Raw genomic sequence first — 21870 nt, 5'->3', positions numbered from 1 at the left:
ACAATGGGAATCTTATAAACATATTTACAGATGTTTCATCAAGCTCTAAGAAAATCATCATTTAAATCGACGTGAGCTCATTTCCCGCCAATTTTACCCCCACCCTCCACTCCACACACGCAAACCTCTACAACCTCCCACCCCCACCACGCCACAAATCAAAACAGTTGTCCAGGGGTATCATAAACAGTTATTTAGAGATGGGCAGTCCTAGAAATTTATGTTTTATTAATATATAACATGGTCATCATTTATGTCAACATAATCACATTTTCCCCCAATTGTAGACATTGGACCCCCCCCCCCCCCATATCTCGAAAACGCCCCCTCAAACGCGAGATCACCACCCAGATTCGGAATCTACGCAAAAAATGTTAATTCTGGCTACATTGTACACCTCCAACTTTTCTCCAAATTTTCGTTGGACTGAATGCTTTTCACTAAACAAATGGTCATGTTTTTGCACTAAAATTTGTATGAGGTTGACCACCAAAGTTTTGAGATACACAAACTTGAAGAAACATACTAAAAAACATATAACTATTTGCCGTACACATCACCGTAACCAACTTGTAACTTTGTTATCCTTCCGCCTCAAAATCATGAATATTTACCAAAATCTGGCAGAAAATGTTAATTCAAATACTCTTCGTCCATTCTAGACCATGGGCATGAAAAGGGGAGAAAGGAGACAGAGAGAGAATTGCTATAAATAAACGAACTACAATTTGGTGAATTTTAATGATGGTCTGCCTCCACTGCATATCGTGGAGTTATCTCTCTGCTTACGATCAAACTCAAGACTGCTTGAAAGTTCTCTGTACCGGTAGTGGCAATGTTTACTGGGGCTAAAGTTATTATCTGATAGATATTAAACTGGTACACAGTGTTTAAGGTCAATTACCTCTGTAAAAGATGACTGACTACTTTCAACATTTGACGTCACATCACGCGGCGTCAATCATTGGCTCAATGGCGCGTGCATTGTTTACATAAGGCGTTACTGGTCCGGGCAGAATGGTGCCTTTTACTCATTTTACATACCCATTTACATTAAATAGGAAATATTTTTGACCTACATCTTTATTTATTTTTGGAATGCTTAAAAACTGTTCTAGAATTTAATTTGCAGAAGGAAAAAAGTTAATATTGGGGGCTCATTAAGCCGCGCCGATGTCATCCCTATCAGTCATTGTAGCGGCCAAGCAAATATTCACTTCCGATCAGTGTGAAATCGGACCGAAACTACTTGACAAAATGGCCGCTCTTTGTTCGCAAATAGTGTAAAAGTATGCAATACCAAGATTGTGGACACTCTATAGGTCACAATTTCGGTTCCGATTTTGATGAAACTTAAAATATAATATTTATGTTAATACCCCAATGATCTCGGTTTCTGTCGATATTCGCGCATATCGGACCGTAACTTCCTGGATTATGGCCCCTGATTTTAGCTTGTGGAACCCTTTAGATGTTACAATTTATTTTTTTTAAAAGCTTTTTCAAATTTTGATGTATCTTTGAACATTCAATTAAAACTATTTGATATCCTAATCAAACCAATTTTATTATGAATGCGATTCCTTGGGCGATCATATTACATCCAACCATACAAACTGTTACAAGCTTGACAAGCTACATTTAAATCTCTGTAAACACTTTTTAATATCCAAGTAAAACCCATACTATGGATGCGATTCCTGGGGCGATCATATTACATTCAACCATACAAACCGTTATATGCTTGCAAAGCTGCAGTTAAATCTTTGTAAATACTTTTTGCATGTTCATAATACAGCTTCAAACTCTGCTGTATTAGCTGAAGTTGGTTGGTCCCCGATTCTTCTTGATGTTAAATACAGGATGGTCAAGACATGGATCGAATCAAAATCAAAACAAGCCAACCCCCTACTTCAGTCTGCTCTGGATGAAATGAAAAATGCCAGTAGTAGATAGAGTAATCAAATTAGATATGTCCTAGAGGAGACTGGACTCGGTGGGTTGTATGAACAACCTATCGCTCAGTCTTTTAATACAGACGCTTTTCTACAGATGTTCAAACAAAGATTGACGGATATTTATGTTCATTCTTGAAAATATATTTAAAAAGGACTAACTGTTAAGAACTTAAATAATTGCCTTAAAACTAACACAAAATGATTTTTATTATAAAGTTGTTATATTGAAGTTGTTATATTGAGAATTACCTGGATCTACCAGATGAACAAAAGCGCCAGGCACTGCGCCAATTTAAACTCAGTGCACATAAGCTTGAAATAGAGACAGGAAGGCATAAAACCCTTTTGTCCACCCACAAGAGGACCTGTACAAATTGTACTAGCGGAGAAGTAGAAGATTAAACGCACGTTCTTCTCCATTGCTCCGCCCACAATAATCTTCGGAAAAAGTTTTTAAGTCATCCCATTAAAACTAATTTGAATGATTCAATGATGCATATAATGAACGTTGATAAATGTATACAAGATGTTGCAACGTTCGTAATTCGTATATGAAATGTTTAAAAATAGACATTAAAGTAGCTAACTCAATATCATCCAAAGTCTTACACGTTGAAAACGCGAATTATTTGTCAATTCAAATCAACATTGATGTTGTGATCTTACCGGGAAAAGGTAGGCTTATGATATCCAATATTTAAGACAACATAAACATTTTACCATTGGTACACGAATCGTGTACCATATAGTGCGTTTCAGCATCATTTGTAACAAGGGACCAGAAAGAACGAGGCTAGACATATTCCACATCTCATGTCAAACGGTTACGCCATATCTTATCTGGAGAGCATGCACAATAGACTGGAATAACCAGACGCTAGAAATTGCCATTCGATTGAGACTCATGCCGTATATTTCGCTGGACGTAACTGATTTGAAATTAAGAGTCAAAACGGAAACAATTGAATGTAAATCAGTTTATATACAATCAGATTACATTATTATATCCGTTGCGACCCATTTGGGTCAATTTCTAGGTCCCAAATATTAGCGATTTAGCTCCTTTTAATACCTAATATATATCTTACAAGCGTTATTAATATAATTTAATATACTTTTAGAAACCTCTGTAAACCTTATTCTATATTTGATGTTTATTAATGTATTGTAATATATTATGCTTTACCATACTCATGTATACCATGCAGTTGTGTAATAAAGCATTATTATTATTATTGTAGATTGGATCTAGTTGAAATATTGCCTGTGCATCGTTTAATCTGTAAGTGTTCCTGCTTTCTCTATTAAGTAAGAATTATTGACCGATTTTATAGTCACGTGCACGATTGTACCTCATGACATCAAATAACAATGTAACCGAGAGAATCTAACTATGGTGGCACTGTAACCCAGATACTAGATAATTCTTCTTCCTGTCTACAATCAAAATTCTTATCTGATGGCCAGATTGTAGTGAATCTCCTTTAAAGAATTAAATAATAAAAAAATAGGTCATATTATGCCTTGATATCAGACCAACCTCCTGTCGATTTGCTGACAGGCCGTGTGCGACCCATATTTCTAGTTGACTGTATATTTATCTGGTACGGTCACCTTTTATTATTTAGCGCACATCAACAGCATCATCCACAGTGAATATGCCAGAACATTATCTACTGTGGCTACTGTGGTACTCATTCGTTTGTTGAAAATATCACGTGTGTATTTGTGAGTTAGTGTGGCCAAGTTTAACTGTAGCTGATAGTAAGCTGTAGAGAAGTGGGTATCCCGGCAATATTGATTTACCACAAACATCTCAATATTACCTTCACGTATTACCTTATCACAAACATTGCCTTATACATTTACCCAATATACAGTATAAATAATACATGATAGCATTTACAACTGCTAAATTCTGTAACAACTGATATTATTTATGTTGTTATTGATTAGAAATACATGTAACAATCGTACTGGTTAGAATGTATCATGCAATAGACCTATATTCTTGTTTATAAAACTGACTTATTAACAACGCGACACAGTGACCCAATTAGACCGGGGGCCCAGAGGGTCGAACCTAGACGAACGAGGTCCCAATATCTAAATAGCCATCTACATACTAACCTGGGATGTACAGAAATGTCTGTCGGGTTCCAGTCCTTGGGTGTGGCTCTGGTAACCCTAGAATATCCCCCCCTCCCACACATACACACACTAAATGGGTTAATCTCATACATTCGAGACACCTGTCTAAACCAATTTTAATTGAAGGAACTGAGTACGAAATTGCCCATAACTGACGATTTTGGCCCTGGGATGACCCAAACTGACACCCTAAATATGGACCCCAGAGGCTTGAAAAGGGGTGAAATTCATACATTCGAGGTACAAGTTGAAATCAATTTTAAATGAACGTGTATACCCCACTGAGTACGTAATGGCCCATAACAGGTGATTTTGGCCTTGGTATGATCCAAACTGACACCCTAAATATTGCTTCCCTAGGTTTGTAAAAAGTTATAGTGACAATTGATTCACCCTAAAAAAAATGTCGTTCACAGCTGACATGGCGTCATCATTACTAGGAAAATGACGACCGGCTACTTCTTTTTTATACGCCAACATTGAAATGTGGTCGTATATTGTCGTCGCCCCCATCCGTTTGTCCGGCGTCCACAGAGTTATGGCCCTTGATCACTTTGAAAAATCTTGTGGACGCTCTAAAGGCTACAGTTAATATCCGATTGACTTTAAATTTGTACACAGTGTTAAAGGTCATGAGATGGAGAATCCTATTGATTTTCAACGATATCCGATAATTACTGTCAAAATAGCTTGTGGACGCTCTAGAGACAACATCCGACTGACTTTAGATTGATACACAGTTTACGGTCTTGAGACGAATAAGTATATTGATTTTCAATGAATTTTGATAACTTGAACAACTAAATCCATGATTTTACATGTTTCGTATACTAAACGTTAGCATGTGGCCGAACTAAAACGCAAAAAAACTTCTAATGATTCTCTCATAATTACTTAATAAGTTGTTACTCTTAATCAGATTTTAGTGTATTATAAATGTTTCATAACCGATAATAGAAAAATATTCGACAACTGTTGTTGACTGCCCGGACGCCTAGCTGCTGTGGGCGTATGTTTCTTTTCCTGGCAGTATGTTTCGTTGCATGGCAACCTATCTTTCATTTTTGGAAACGGGTCTCACCCATGGTTACAAATTTGTCCAAAAAAATATATAAGGATCTGCTTCAAAACGGCGCAGATTGTCACGGGACGTCAGGAATCCGACACGTTTCTGATCGACAGTTAAGAGCTTTGGTAACTATCTTGCAGAAACTTTTGTCATTCCTAACTCGTTAACTAAAATGTGCTCAACCCTCTCATAAGAGATGCCCACAACAGAGGCAATATGTCAAGTGGTCAATTGTCGATCAGCCATCACCATGTCATGCACTCGGGTAATGTTTTCTTGAATGGTTGCTGTTGATGGCCTTCCAGGACGCGGGTCATCGTCAAGACTCTCTCTGGCACGTTCAACTTCCGCAGCCCACTTCTTTACTGTGGAAAAGAAAGGGGCATTATCCCCTAAAGTGGAGACGATGTTGGCATGTATCTGTGTTCGGGTTAGCCCCTTTCAGTTGCAGTTACTGGATGACTGCCCTATAGCCAGTTTTGTCAATTTCTGGTGATTTCAATGGGTAGGTTCACAAAATGGTCTGGTACGAAGACAATAATAACCCTACAGGTGCAATTCGTCAATGGAACAGCCAGTTATGTTCCATTGTGTGGCGCTGTCCCCCAAGTTTCATTGCAACACCTGAACATGATGCAGTCAGCGTATTTATGAACTGAGTTCACAAAATGGTAAAGATAAACTGTGCAGTTAAATAAACCATTTGTGATAATTAATCCGACTTTTGGCAATAAATGTAGAAAAAAACAGCTTGGGACTTCGGTTGAACGAAATTACCCTTTTTGAGACCTGTTCAATCGCGTTTCTGGGGACATTTGGAACTACTAAAGGAATCCGAAATAAAAAGAAACAAAACGAAATGAACAGAAACGGAACGAAACAAAATGGAGTCAAAGGAAATGAAATACGTATATACGTGATCATTTTTTCTAATTTTAAGTGGCACATTTCTTTTTACCTACACTTTCAACATATGAATCCAAATGACATTCAATCTCCGGAAGAACTATTATTTATTGTTCGAATTGCATGTTGACCTACATACAAATTAACTAGAGTTCTGTCAAGGGCTACTACACTTCCGCGTCTTTGGTTTTCACCTGCTAATTTTTATATTCCCACATGGAAATGTGGTCGTTATAGCCCTTGTTTCACTTTGTTGTATCTTGTGAATGCTCTAATGAGAACAGTTATCATCCGATCTGTATGAAGTTTATCATTTAAATTAGTAAAACGAACAAGCCTATTGAGTTTCAGCAAATTTCTGTTAATTACATCTAGAGTTATGGCCCTTGTTTCACTTTGTTGAATCTTGTGAACACTTGAACGACAAAAGTTATCACCTAATCTGTATGAAATTCATATGCATCATTTAAATTAGTGAAATAAAGAAGCCTATTGAATATCAGCAATATCCGTCAATTACGTCTAGAGTTATGGCCCTTGTTTTACTTTGTTGAACCTTGTGAACGTTCTAGCGACAAAAGTTATCATCCGATCTGTATGAAACTTATATGCATTATTTGAATTAGTAAAACGAAAAAGCCTGTCGAATTTCAACAATTTCTGTAGATTACTTCCAGAGTTATGGCCCTTGTTTTAGTTTTTAGAACCTTGAGAACCCTCAAACGACGAAAATTATAATGTCATCTGTATGAAATTGTCTATTAAATTCCCCTAATTACCTACAAAAGAATAAATATGTGACAACCCTTGTCAACCGCTCGGACGATTTAGCTGCTGTGGGCGTATGTTTCGTTGCCTAGCAACCTATCTTTCTCCTTATCACTCACTGCTAACGTAAACATTAATTTTACACGTCACCTTGCAAAATGTGGACACCATTATAATTTAAGAATGTTTATACATTAATATTCATTTTACAAGCCACCTTTATAATTTAAGAATGTTTATACATTAATATTAATTTTACAAGCCACCTTTCAAAATGTGGACATCTCTTTATAATCTAAGAATGTTTATTCATTTGTCGAATCATTTTCAGCTTTGAAATTCTATCAGCAAAACTATAAAGCATATTATTGTAGGATCGGTAGAAACAACCTTGGCCTTACAATCATATAGACAATAATTACAGCTATTCAGATCAACCGGCAATTAGAGACTGTTTGTGGCGTCCTCAATATTACCCGATCTTTCTGTATTTATAACTGTATTAACGACGTTTTTAGTAAAAAGTTTATTTTGTGTGTCAGTTGCTGGTTTTGGTTTCATAAGTGACGGCATGAACACAATTTTTAACTTAGTGTTGTTAAAGGGATGTAACTGTAGCTGTCCTCGTTATCTTTCTATTGTTAAAATAAAGAAATAGGTGTTTCATCTCCTTTAATTAATCACGACGTATGGAAGAGAACGCTCTAGTATGATATGTACACTATATAAAACAGGGACAACTCCTGGGTACCCCATCTACTTCTTGTACAAATATGTTTATAGACATAATTATACTTAGCATTTTTACATGATAAAAGTATAAACAGAATATCTGATCAAGCAGATAAACATTACTTACTTTTAATGAGACTTTTGAGTAGGCTAACTGTCTTTATTATTATCACGGAGATGCATTGCGCCATGTCTAATTATGCATGGCGCGACATTTGGCACATGCGCCGGAGTTTGGCCATCTCTGATATAAAACACCGGCTTGTGTCATTTGAATTCTACATCAACATAGTTACGTCACTACAAAACCATGTGAGAAGGCGCGGACATCCAGTTTCATTCCGAGCGTGAACTTCGCAGCCACGTGTTGTGTGTTTTTTGCTCATACTTCGTGTGCTTTTCGGTCAAGTTATTTGAGTTCTACTGTTTCGTTCTACTAATTTGTAGTTGACACAACTGCTGTTTTTCGTTGGTTGCTACGCTTTTATCGACCCGACCTTGCGTTAGCCTGTCACACCTTTTTTAATATGGCGTCGAATTCTGTCACCGACGAAGAACGAGCTCTTTTAGAAGATGAAATACCTAGTGGGGTACCCATATTTCCAGTGACACACATGGAAAACAAGCTAAACAACCTGGTGTATTATTATCAGTTCAAGATACCATGAATCTTATGTTGCAGCATCTTGAGACTATGGGAGAGGCTATTTGCAAATTAGCTGACAAATCTGGCGGTCACCGTCGGTGTTGTATCTTCTATTTAATAACCCTCTAATATCTACTTAAGTCTGGTTAATCACAACTATATAATGTTTTCTCTGGATAATCGAATATTGAGAGCCTCGTTGTGAGGTTGACTTGGTAGAATGGCGGAATAAACATCAAATCAACCATCAAACTCTCCTGATTTCAATTTATAAATATGCACGGCACATAAATCCCCGCCTTTGTAAGATAACATGGTGGAGATGCTAAAGTTCTGGTGAGTCGACCAAGGCACGTTATAAACCACACATTATGAATTCTACGCTGTTTCCTTCTGTCATGATTGTTTGGTAATCTCAACACGCCCGTCCACGTTTTTTCAGCCATGTTGATGTCTGACGAAGTCACGTAACGGTGCCACTATGGTCACTATCAGTAGTTGGTATTACTGTATTACTTTAGTAAGGCAAGCCATGTACCATTGGCAGTCATCTACTTAATTTACCGATCCAGGCATACCTAAAAATAACATGTATTTACAAGATTCAATTGCTGTCGATCTTGGTGATCCCTATTGGTTCCCAATCCATCCTACTTCTGGTCAATGCCAGAATTTTTCCGATGAGTTGAGTTCGGACGGTTCTACAGTTCACCGCCAATACAAGCTAAATTATCTCTTGCCGTATTTTGATGGCAGTACGCAGCAGGCTGAGTATTTCATTTCTGCCTTTGATTCGTATTGTTTGTTAGAAGAAATCGACACTGATAGTAAGAAAATTGCAGCTTTTCACCTACAGCTAAGTGGCCCAGCACGCACCTGGTTCACCCACCTATCTCCAACAGACAAAATTTCTTGGAGTGCACTGTGTGTTCATTTTCGTCGTACTATCATTGAAGGTGATCGAGTTTTACAGTTTCAGGCCTATAACACTGCAGCCTTACACCCTGGTTTCTCAATACAAGAATTCAGTGGGCAGTTGTTAGATCTTGGTACTCGTCTTCAAAAGCCAGATTACGATATTTTGCTGAGGTTTGTTGATGCTTTGCCTCCACCCTTAGCCTTTTTTGTACGCGCAGGACAGCCAAAGACTTTGCAAGATGCAATTACTGCAGCCAAGCTTAGGGAAGCTTATGGGTATCGACGTCAAGAACCGATCCAGGGTCAGCCTAGTTTAATACGTACCCACGACTGTTCTGGTGATAAAAACTTTAATCCTTGCATCACAAGTCATGGCGATAGGAAACAGTTTTCCTTTAACCCTCCATCTGTAAGCTACTCAGATTTTGTCAACTTACATCAGCAAGTTTCTGCACTGACAGAGCAGTTTTCGCGGATCCATACATCTCAGCCCTCGTCTCAGCAACCGTCACCGCCCAAATCTTACAGTCAACTAGTCAAATATCGACGACTCCTCATTCACTGCCTGTACCCTCACAGCAAATTCCTACCTGTTCTGCTTGTCGTGCCCGGTCTTCATTGTCTCCAATGTAAACAGCATGGACAAACAGCCTATCGTTGCAAACTACGTAATGTTCAACAGCAGGGAATCTTGCAGCCCCCACGAGCTCCAGAGCACAGACCCTTGGGAAGGAATCAGTAAACTTTTGTTCCAGTCGTGCTTATCCTCATCGTCTGAACATTGAACAAGGAGGAAAATTTTTATATTTACCAGTACGAATTCATCAGCTGAAATTGTATGCTTTACTGGATAGTGGCAGTTCCATCAATATTTTAGCAGCTGATCTGTATAATACACCACCCTCCCATGTCAAGACTCCAGTTAAACCTTTACCATACGCAAGCATTCACCTAGCAGATGGTAAGCCAGTCGATGTCCTTGGGGTTACATCAGTTCAAATTAAAACATCGACCAGTAAATCTAGTGCTGTTGAATTTTTTGTTTTAAACCAGTCGTCTCAACCCTTGATTCTGGGAACTGAATTTCTTCGAGATAATCGTGTTTTGTTAGACTTCAGTAAACCTTTACCTGCCTTACAATCTCATGTCAAGTGTTTAAAACAGTTGAACTTCCTCCAAACTCTGAATCAATTATATGGGGTCGTGTTAAACCAGATTTGGCTCATGTCGTAAAAATGTGCTCATTTGTAAGAGTATTTCGGTTATATCTCGCCAGAACACCACGCCTTTGAAAAAACCAAACTTGACCGCAGACCCTATCACTTTATTTAAAGGGTGTCTTAAAGCAAACTTTAGTGTTATTGATAAAGACTGTGAAATAACTGGTTTATCTTCCGTCCTCCAAACCCCATTCACCAATCGCCGTGGGTGAACTCAACCATATTGATCATGATGTCAATACAAGTGATGATAAGACTCAGTTTTCCAACCATTTTCATTTTTCTACAACTGCTGTCTCTAGTGATGAACTTAGTCAATTACAGGACTGTCTTCATCAGTTTAGTAATATATATGTTACTCCAGAGAAACCTGAACTTGGGAAAACTGATTTTGTGCAGCATCAGATACAGTTAAAACCTGTGCCATTCCAAAACAACAGCGCCCATATCGCTTACCTCCAGACAAACGTGGAGTGTTCAAACATCAACTAGAAGAATTAATTCAACAAGGTGTCATTTGTCGTGTCAGCGAAACTGAAGATATTTCTATAACCAGTCCGATTGTTTTGGTCACTAAACGCGCAAAGCACAAAATCAATGTACAGATTTTGTTGTGATTTCCAGTACTTAAACTCACAGACCCAGGATTTTCATTACAATATTCCTGATTTACAAGAACTCACTGAATCCTTTGGTGATAAACAGTCTCACTTTATTTCGTCCATTCATTTGAGTAGTGGGTTTTTTCAAATGCCCCTTGCTCCTGATTCGTCCAAATATACGGATTTTGCTACATGTTTCGACACATTTAAATTTTTAAGATTACCTATGGGATTGAAATCTTCTCCTAATTCGTTTCAGTTATTGATGGACAAAGTATTCCAGGGGTTGACATTTTCGTCGGTACTTTGGTATTTTGTTATCTGGATGATGTTTTGATTCATAGCGCTACGTTTAAACAACATTTGGCTGACTCAACTGTAGTTTTCGCTCGTTTAAAATCAGCTGGACTAAGCTTAATCCAAAGAAATGTGGGTTTCCTCTAAGTAAATGTGTTTCTTTAGGTCATGAAATTTCGAGTAAAGGAATCACTCCACCTAGTCGCCATTGCAGTGTTATTATGGACTCTCCCAAGCCTTCACTAATTATCGTGTTGTAACTCATCCTTTGCAAACCTTACTGAAAAAAGGAACATTTTTCGTTTGACAATCCGAGCATCAAGACGCGTTTGGCCGTCCTCGTTACAAAATACCCTTTCGTCTCAGTGTTGATTCTTCCAGTTTAGGCGTCGGATACATGTTGTACCAGATTTATCCGGAATCCGAATTTCCCAAAGACACGGATGAAAAACAGCGAACACGCATCGTTAAATTTGGATCAAAGAGTCTTTCTAAGTGGCAGAGGTCTTATAGCCCCAGGAAACTAGAACTAAAAGGAATTACAATTCTAGATTGTGCACCATAACTTCGAGGCCGACATTTTGTCGTAGAATGCGACCATCAAGCGCTTCAACCCATTTTCCAGAAAAAATTACGTGGTGCCATATACGGGCGTTGGATTCCTCTCTTACAACAGTTTGATTTCGAAGTTGTGTATAAGACAGCAACACAAATGTGTGTACTTGATGCTCTTAGTCGTATTCGGAACACAAAGTCTAATTCTTGAGTAGACAGTCTAGCTGAAGAGGATCCCTATTTTCCTTATGTTTTCGATAAGGAAAACCATATAACCTTGCCAGGTGGCTTAACATTTAATGATCTTCTCAATAGTACTGATGAACATTGTGCAAATAATTGTGCTGTTAGTTTCAGTCTTAATGATGATTGCATATGATGGTGATACAGAGATAGAACTTATTGATGCTAAGCCTAAATCCACAAAACGTCGGTATATGCATAAACATAAGCAGTTGAATGTTAAAGCCAATTGTAATGGTTCAGACATTCCAATAGACAAGCCAGATAAACACAATTCAGTTACAGTTACAGAGTCTGAGACTAACGTTAATGACATTTGCGCTGTGTTTACATCTGATAACTGTACTACTAGTGCACCTTGAAACCCTTCGGATCAACATGATTTATCCACTGAGTCTGATTTTACTGACTCTGTTATAGTTGAAACAGATCGGTTTGTCTGCGATGCGAAAAATATTGACCTCATTAAACCTTTTAACTATTGTTTTGAGGGTTTTGCTAAGCTCCAGTATGAAGATCCTACTTTAAGGCCCATATTAGATTATTATCTATATAATAAACCTCCGGATTCACAAAAATTAGCAAAGAAACTGCTGGATATTAATGAATATTTGGTTGCAGATAAGATGTTATTTCGTACAAGGGTTGTTAAATCAAAACGATCAAAGACACTAGACTGTTATCGGTTCGTTGTTCCCGCTGTTTTGGTTAAGAAGTTATTGTATTTATACCATGATACTCCATTAGCAGGGCATGGTGGGATTCAAGATACTATCGAACGACTTAAACATACCTACTATTTCAGTAATTTGAGTACTGTTGTCTCGGATTATGTCAAGTCATGTGACTTGTGTCAACGTCGCAAGCTGACAAAGTCCCTCACCAAATCAGGTATTACGGCTTATCATACACCTGGATCACCATTTGAAGTATGGCAAATAGATTTCTATGGCCCGTTACCCCCTACACCTGGTGGTCATTCATATGTGTTTACTGCTATCGATATGTTTAAATTTGCGTATGCGGTACCAATCCGAAATTGTGATTCTTTAACTGTTAGTACAGCTATCTTTGATCTTTTCACAACCTATGGCGTTTGCAACACTTTAATTAGTGATAATGGCTGTGAGTTTATATCGCGATGTACCAAAGAAGTGTGTCGTCTGTTACATATTCAACAAGAATTTACGCCAAGTTTCGTGCATCATTGCTTAGGTGCTTGCGAACGATCACATCGTACCCTGGCAGAGCGCTTAACTCCATTCATGTCTCAAAATCACAATACATGGGATGAAAAATTGTCTTCAGTTGTGTTTTCCATTAATAATTCTGTGCATGCTACAACAGGATACACGCCATTTGAAGTCATTTACAGTGTCGTTTTCCACTCACTGGTAAATTCACAGATTCTATGCTACAGACTATTCCAGTTGATATACACAGCTTCATAAAGCAGCAGCACAGCAACCTCGAACTTATTCGTGAACAAGTATGCATTAATATTCGCAAAGCTCAATGTAGCATGTTAGAACGTGCAAATGCTAAGACGAATCCGCTGAAAGTCAGTGTTAGTGACTATGTTTATTTACATATTACTCCTAAAGGCTCTGGACAGAAGTTACAATATTGTTATTGTGGACCATATGTTGTGCATCATATCCGCAGTGATCACTTAGTCGATTTGAAACATCCTGTAACTAATCGTATTGTGTCGCGTGTTCATTTAGATCGCTTAAAGATGACATATGTGCGTTCACCTAATCCTATGCCATATTTTCCTGATAAAGTGACAACCTTTCATGTTCAGAAAAGTAATGTGAAATCAAAAATACCTATACGTACAGATACTTTAATTACTGTTCCAAAGACATCACATAAGTTGTCGATTAAATCGAGTGTTCCAGCTCCTTCGCGTTTACCGGTTCCAATTAAGTACAACGAAAGTGTCCAGTGAAGGACAAAAATTGTAATGCATTTTCTAAACAGTGTGCCAGACCAGTACGTACAATTCGTAAACCTTTGCGTTATCGTGAGTCGGATCAGACCGACTGTGTCTTTAGTTCTTCCCTCAGTGACAGTGGTTTCCACAAGATTAAGAGTGTTTTAGGACAACGCGTCAGTCCCACTGGTGTGAAAGAATACTTGGTGCATATTGTGGGTGAACCTGCTCAGAAATCCTTTTGGGTCACTGGATCCAAGCTTAATGCTAAAGCTAAACATGCCATATTTGTGAAACCACCGCCTTTTATTTAACACCCAATATGCGTTAAGACAATGACATTAACTGAAAATTGTGTAATTATTTTCATAGATGCATTTTGGACACTGTTTTCTCTCCATAATTTTGCCTGAAAATTGTGTTATTATTTTCATTGTTGCATTTTTGACATTGTTTTCTGTTCATAATTTTGCCTTAAAATTATGTGTTTTCATTGATATGTGGATTTTTGAAATACTTATTTTGCCAGCTTAATTTTGCCTTTCTGTTGTAATGTACTTGAATGAACATTTTTCTTTGCTTAATATCTATTTTAAACATGTTTATTATTCATTTAGTGTTCCCTTTGCATAAATTTATTAGTCTTCTTTACTACCAGGAGTAGTCAGTATATATCTCATTTGGATTATTCTGTTTTTGATATGTCTTTTACAAATTGTTGCTAACCTACATGTCATATTGGCCCATTTCTGCACATGTTGATGTATTGTCACTCAATAGCTTTTATATGATTAGGATTGGATAATTGCTCTGTAAGCAAGGCAAATCCCATATTTTTATGCTATAGTTATTATTATGGTCATATTGTCTCATTTATTTTTGACTTACATGTACTTTGCTTTTAGTTATGTATTGCACAAATCTTAACCACTTTAGTAGATATCATCGGGTTTTATTAAACAAATAATATTTGGGGGGTTTTCGCCGAGGGAATGTTATATCTTCTATTTAATAACTCTCTATATAATGTTGTGAGGTTGACTTGGTATAATGGCGGAATAAACAGCAAATCAACAATCAAATTCTTCTGATTTCAATTTATAAATCTGCACGGCGCATAATCCCCCGCCGTTGTAAGATAACACCGGTCTCATTCTGAAATATCAAAGACAGACTCGAGATCATCTAGAAGTAGAAGCATCAGAAAACGTCCACATAAGGAATCACTTAAGCGGATTCCTCGGATCTTTGCTCATAGATCACCTTCTCCAAAGAGCAGAAAGGTCCTTCGTCACACCAGTAGAAGTTCGACATCAGATACTGGTCGTTCTCTTAGTCTTACTGGTTAGATACAATTGATAAAGAAACTCTTGATTTTGAAAAGGCAGGACCAAAACTGTCATCTAAATTAGCCTCTTCGGTAAATAGTCGGTTTGCTGAAAGAATGACAGATGATATATTGAGGAAAACATTCAGTAACCTCAAAAGCGGAAATATCAGATAGTCCTGTTGGCTTAACTCTTAAACGACCCAGAGGTTTGACGTCATAACGTCATAAAAACCCACGTCATAATGGTCAATAGTATTAAAATATAGATATGCATTTTAAAGTCATATCATTAATAAACAACTGTAGATAGACCCTTAATGTAGTAAATGGATGAAATAATCTAAATTTAATGCCATTTTCATAAATATAAATTTATACAAAAAATTAATTTAGACATTTCATGCAAAATCCATGTATATAATGGTTATTTCTATTTTTTTTTTTTTTTTGTTCGGCTGTTGTGAACTAAAAATTATTCATCATGAATCTCTTTTAATTTAAGCTTATTTAAGTACCGTAATAGAAATTTGTTGATTAACTAAGCCTACTTCTATCACGTTCTAGGCCTAACGCAAAATCTGAATCACTGTCATTCAATAAGGATGGTAATCCGTCATTAGGTGAACGTTGCCGAATAGGTCTAGACATATCACCGTTTTATTATAATTTTTCAAGGAGAAACAGTAAGATTTTTAACTGTCAAAATGTCAAACAGGAAGTAAACAAATGAGATAAAGTCGTCTGTTCATAAGGGAAATAACTCTCATTACGCTAGAAACGTTGCATTCGGCTAACCGGTTTTGTCGACAAAAGTCGCCGTGGGTACTTAACGGTAACGTTATAGGTGCTGGATGGAGTAAATCGACCACCTTCCAGAAATTTTACTTTAAAGACATTTTAAAATCTAATAATTTCGGTTCTCAATATTCCTTGAAGCCTCGTTTTTTAAAAAAAAAACGTAGACAGTTTAACTCTCAGAGGCATAGTTACATGGCCAAGTCAGGCTATCTCATTGTTTATTTGTCTTTTTGTAGCATTTCTATAATAAATCATAAATGTTTATTTTGCTTTGCCTTTCATATTTTTGGCGATATCATATTGACTTTGAAATCTCACATGGTTTTGTATTGACGTAACTATGATGATATGTAGAATTTAAAAATTAAACGAGCTTAACTTCAGAGAAGTGAAGTTTGATTGTAATTCTACGAGTCATAGTAAGGAACGGAGAAATCATGTGCCATCCCAATTCGGTTGATTTGGCACCCACCCCTTTTCTACTATTTCTCGTTCCTAACCTGTACTGAAATATGCTATCGCCTGCTTTAAAGAATGAAACTGGATATCCGCGCCTTCCCACATGATTTCTCCGTTCCTTACTATACTCTTCAAAAAAGTAGGGGATATTGAAATGCAAATACCTATGCAGGTTGTGATATGATAAATAGTCATGGACACTTGACATGCTTTGAGAGTATGTTCACAGATGAAGAACTTATCGCCCCAACAGAACCACTGAGCTGCACGTGCGACGCGTAATAGCGCCATACATGTGGGAGGGGTTCATTGTCAAATTTGACATTTCAAGGAAGGGTTGATGAAAACTGCCGTGTGCTGGTTTATCCTATCCACGTTTGCTTTCCTATCAGTTCTTGCATAAGATTTACTGTTTAGCGTATCTTTGCTTTAGTGTGTTACGTTTAATTTGCAATGAGACGTGTTCAACATGATGAACTTCTACGTGCTATTGGCATGCTTCAAATGGGTTCTACACAGCGAGCAGTAGCCTACATGCTTATTGTGTCACAGTCTGTGGATCAGCAGACTGTGAAACCGGTACCAACAAACACACAATGTTGATGATTGACCTCGTTCAGGTCGTCCTAGAGCCACTACACAAGCCCAGGATCTATATATTCGTACACAGGTCCTGCGAAATCGAGGACAAGCGGCCAATCAGCTTTCTGTAAACTTGTACCAAGTTACATGAATTCGAGTTACACCCCAAACGATTAGAAATCGGCTACATGCAGCCCATTTGCATGCGCGACGACCGCATGTTGTGCCTCCATTAACTCGTCAGCACATGGCAAACAGGCGTCAATGGTGTAGGCAGTATATATTGGGGTTATCATCGATGGGCGCATGTAAGTCCAGATGAGTCCAGATTTCACCGATAGGCGTGCTCGTGTTTGGAGGCGTGTAAATGAGCGTCATGTTAACGTTAACGTCAGACAGCATGACAGATTCGGGCATGGGTCTGTTATGGTGTGGGAGGAATCACCATGACTGGCAGAACGGACTTGCATCTTGTTCAAGGAAGGGTCACTGGTGTGTACTATCGTGACCACATCCTGGCACCGATAGTTCTGCCCTTTGCTCAACGTGCAGGTTGGCGTTTCATCTTTCAAGATGATAATGCCCGTGCCCACCGCGCTCGTGTCGTGAATGACTACCCCCAGCGTCACCATATTGTCCATATGCCTTGGACAGCTATGAGTCCTGACCTTTCCCCTAAAGAGCATGTCTGGGACATGATCAGGAGACGTGTTCTTCGACATCAACGTCAACGTCAACCGACAACACTGCAAGAATTGGCCGTGGCACTGCAAGAGGAGTGGGTCAGATTGCCCCAAATCGTGATTGGACGGCTGATTAGGAGCATGCCACGACGAATTGCTGAATGTCTGAGGATTAGTGGAGCAATTACTCATTATTAAGACAAAAATCAAAAACGTCCATTTTCACCTTTGGCAGTGTTTCTCTTTGCGAGTGAAATGGGACCTTCAGATAAGTTGCCCATATGTACTGTTTATGTTCATGTGTAGGCAATTGGCCAGTTATTAATATACACTGGTTACCTCTAACAAAAACAGCAGTGCATTTTCGCAGTTTTGTATTGTTTCTGAATATCCCCTACTTTTTTTATACGCCCACATTTTCATGTGGACGTATATTGTCGTCGCCCCTGTCCGTCCGTCCGTCCGGACGTCCGACCAGAATTGTTTGTGAACAGTCTACAGGTCACAATTTTGATCCGATTTCAATGAAACTTGAAATTTAGGTTTATCACCCTAAGATCTCGGTTCCTTTCGATATTGGCATGTATCGGACTGTAACTGCATGGATTATGGCCCCTGATTGTAAGAAAAATCACGTTTTTAGCTTGTGAACACTGTAGAGGTCACAATTTTTATCGATTTAGTTTAAACTTGAAATGTATGATTATAACCCAAAGATCTCGGTTCCTGTCGATATTCGCGCATATCGGAACGTAACTTCCTGAATTATGGCCTCTGGTTGTACGAAACATCGCGTTTTTAGCTTGTGGACGCTATAGAGGTCATAATTTTTATCTGATTTAAAAAACGTATTATTATATCACGGTTACACCCTAAGGACGGCTGAGTTTGAATTTCGTGAGAACTGACAGACAAAATGGCCGCCCCTCGTTCTCAAATAGCGTAAAAATATGGTATATCAAGGTTGTGGACCCTATAGAGGTCACAATTTTTATCGGATTTTGTTGAAACTTGAAACGTAAGTTTATAACCCAGAGATCGTGGTTCCTTTCGATATTCGCGCATATCGGACCGTAACTTCCTGAATTATGGCCCCTGATTGTACGAAAAATCGCGTTTTTAGCTTGTGGACCCTATAGAGGTCATAATTTTTATCCGATTTAAAAAAACGTATTATTATATCACTGTTACACCCTAAGGGCGGCTGAGTTCGAATTTTGTGAATATCGGCCCAAAACTGACAGAAAAAATGGCCGCCCTTCGTTCTCAAATAGCGTAAAAATATGGTATATATCAAGGTTGTGGACCCTATAGAGGTCACAATTTTTATCCGATTTTGTTGAAACTTGAAATGTAAGTTTATAACCCAAAGATCTCGGTTCCTTTTGATATTCGCGCATATCGGACCGTAACTTCGTGAATTATGGCCCCTGATTGTACGAAAAATCACTTTCTTTTTAGCTTGTTCTCTATCCATCTCTCGAAAATGTGGGCGTATCCTGCCTGGCAGCTGCTGGTTTAAAAAGTATATGACTCGTAGAATTACAATCAAACTTCACTTCCCTGAAGGTAAGCTCGTTTAATTTTTAAATTAAAAGAAATCTAATCATTCTACAGCCTAGTAATTTGTGGAGTTGTTATTGTAATATAACTACACAAATCAGCTGTAAACATTGTTATTATGGTCTTTCTTCGGGAATGATACCAGTCTCCATATATTTAGTGATCTATTTCTTGTATGAGGTAGGGTATGGTTACTCTGTTTAAAATACCCCATAGAAGTTCTCATTTCAGAAGTCCATATACCTATCCAGTTTTGTTGTACTGTATGAATGTATGATAAATACAGATTGTCTGGTTTCAAGGCTTGGAATGCAAATGCAATTCGTAATTTGTACATTTTATGCAAATCACAAGAGATTATCAGCTTCACTATTAACAAGTCGGATTGGAAATGAATGCAAATGTAATATGTGATAAATAAAGATGGCCTAATTGCAGCTTAAAGCGCACGTCGAAATGCATACAATTGGAGTGGGTTAGGTTCATTCGTTTCTGCACCACACGGGATAATGAAGACGTGCATACACCATCCATGCAGTGCCCTGTTAGGAGGTAAAACGAAATGGCAGATAATGTAGTATGTATGTCTTTTAAAGATGCATTATGTAAGAGCTTAATCTGCCTATTGCAGGTGTTTTTTCTTGTTTCAAATATCAGATACATTATTATATAAAATTGTATTAATATTATAAGTCCATAATCCAACCATTTAAAGTACATTAAAACACCGCGGTCATTTAAAAGTTTTACGATAACATAGATATTCGAGTACCTCTGCTACAATAATAATCTACGCTACATTTGGTCAAACTTCAATATATTAATTTCTTATCTGGTTTTAAACTATACTCAGCCAAATTAAAAACTTGACACTCGGGATTTTTGGGACTAGATTTTTAATATTTGGTTTAAGGCAACTATTTTAGTGTTATGTTGTGCACAGACGACCATGACATCAACAGAAGGCAAGAATACGTCTCGCCGAAAGTCCTTGACATTGATAACGTTCGTGATGTCACAGTACCCCCCAAAATGAAATTCACAGACTTGGAGAACAATCGGAATAAAGTGTTTAGTAACGGTTGTGGCCTCCTCTAGCGTCTCGTACTGCCACACAACGTCTTCTCATGGATCTCAGAACATTAGTAAACACTACCCGAGGAAGACGTCGCCACTGCTCAGCAAGAGCATGTTGAAGGTCCTGCAACGTCAGTGGTGGATTCACTTGCTGACGAACACGTCGACCCAGGTGTGTTGAATAGGATTAAGGTCGGGGCTAAGCGACGGCCAATCCAGGACTTGGACACCGGTATTTCTTAAATTCTGGGTAGCAATTGCTGTATGGGGTCGAGCATTGTCTTGTTGAAACGTTAGTCCAGGCCCATGTCTCTGCATAAACGGAAGAAGAACAGGTTGCAAAATCTGATCCCAGTACTGGACAGCATTTAAGTTCCCTTGGAAATAACAAGAGGAGAACGTCCATGTGCACAAAAAGAACCCCAAACCATGACGCTGCCGCCACTTGACGCATACTTGAGCGTAACGTTCACCTCGTCTGCGGTACACTCGGGCCCTGCCATCGGCAAATCTTAAAGTGAATCGAGATTCGTCACTAAAGACAACCGAATTCCACTGTCTTTGAGTAAATCTTATGTGTCTTGTGGCCGACACAAGTCGGTTACGGCGATGAAGAGGTGTCAATATTGGTCCATTATAGGGCCTCCGAGCTCGAAAACCAGCAGCCTGCAAGCAATTTCGAACAGTTTGTGCAGTAACCCATCCACCAAACATCTCTCTACTTGTGGAGGTTGCAGTGACAAATCTGTTTCTAAGATGACGTAATCGTATTGCTTGATCTTCCTGGAGTGACGTCACACGTGGCGCTCCCGCCCTTGGGCGGTCGGCAATAGTTCCAGTTTGAAGCACTCTCATTCTAAGATTAATTATTGTCTGGCGTGAACAATTAAAGGCTCTTGCAACAGTGACCACAGACTGACGAGAATAGAGCCTACCTATAGCACGTAGACGTTCTACATTTGAAAGGCGCGGCATTTTCTAACAAAGACGAAAATAACAATTTTAATTTGTTTTTCCAGTTCAAGTGACGTGTGCGTGTTCAGTTTAAGCAAACTTGCATCGATTGACCTCACGAGTTTGTGTTTGCGCGTGTTTTTCAGGTTTTTCATCTTTATATGCTCAAAAGTCACATGATCCACGTGACTTTACAATTTTATGAAATTAAAGGCTTCTTACTACTTACTATCGTTAGAAACACTTTAAAATTTATTTTACTTACACGAAAAAAAAAATTGTTGAAATTCATCAGTGTCAAGTTTTTAATTTGGCTGAGTATACAATTATAGCAAGAACGGCCAGCTCTTTATCTAAATCTTACACATCCTCGGTATCGACAGTGGTGCCATTCTGTTCTACTCCACTATACCCTGGGTT

Source organism: Patella vulgata, chromosome 2 (assembly GCF_932274485.2).
Source record: "Patella vulgata chromosome 2, xgPatVulg1.2, whole genome shotgun sequence".
In the NCBI taxonomy this organism is placed as follows: Eukaryota; Metazoa; Mollusca; class Gastropoda; family Patellidae; genus Patella; species Patella vulgata.
The sequence above is the reverse complement of the archived record's forward strand: the minus strand, read 5'-3'. Positions refer to the sequence as shown.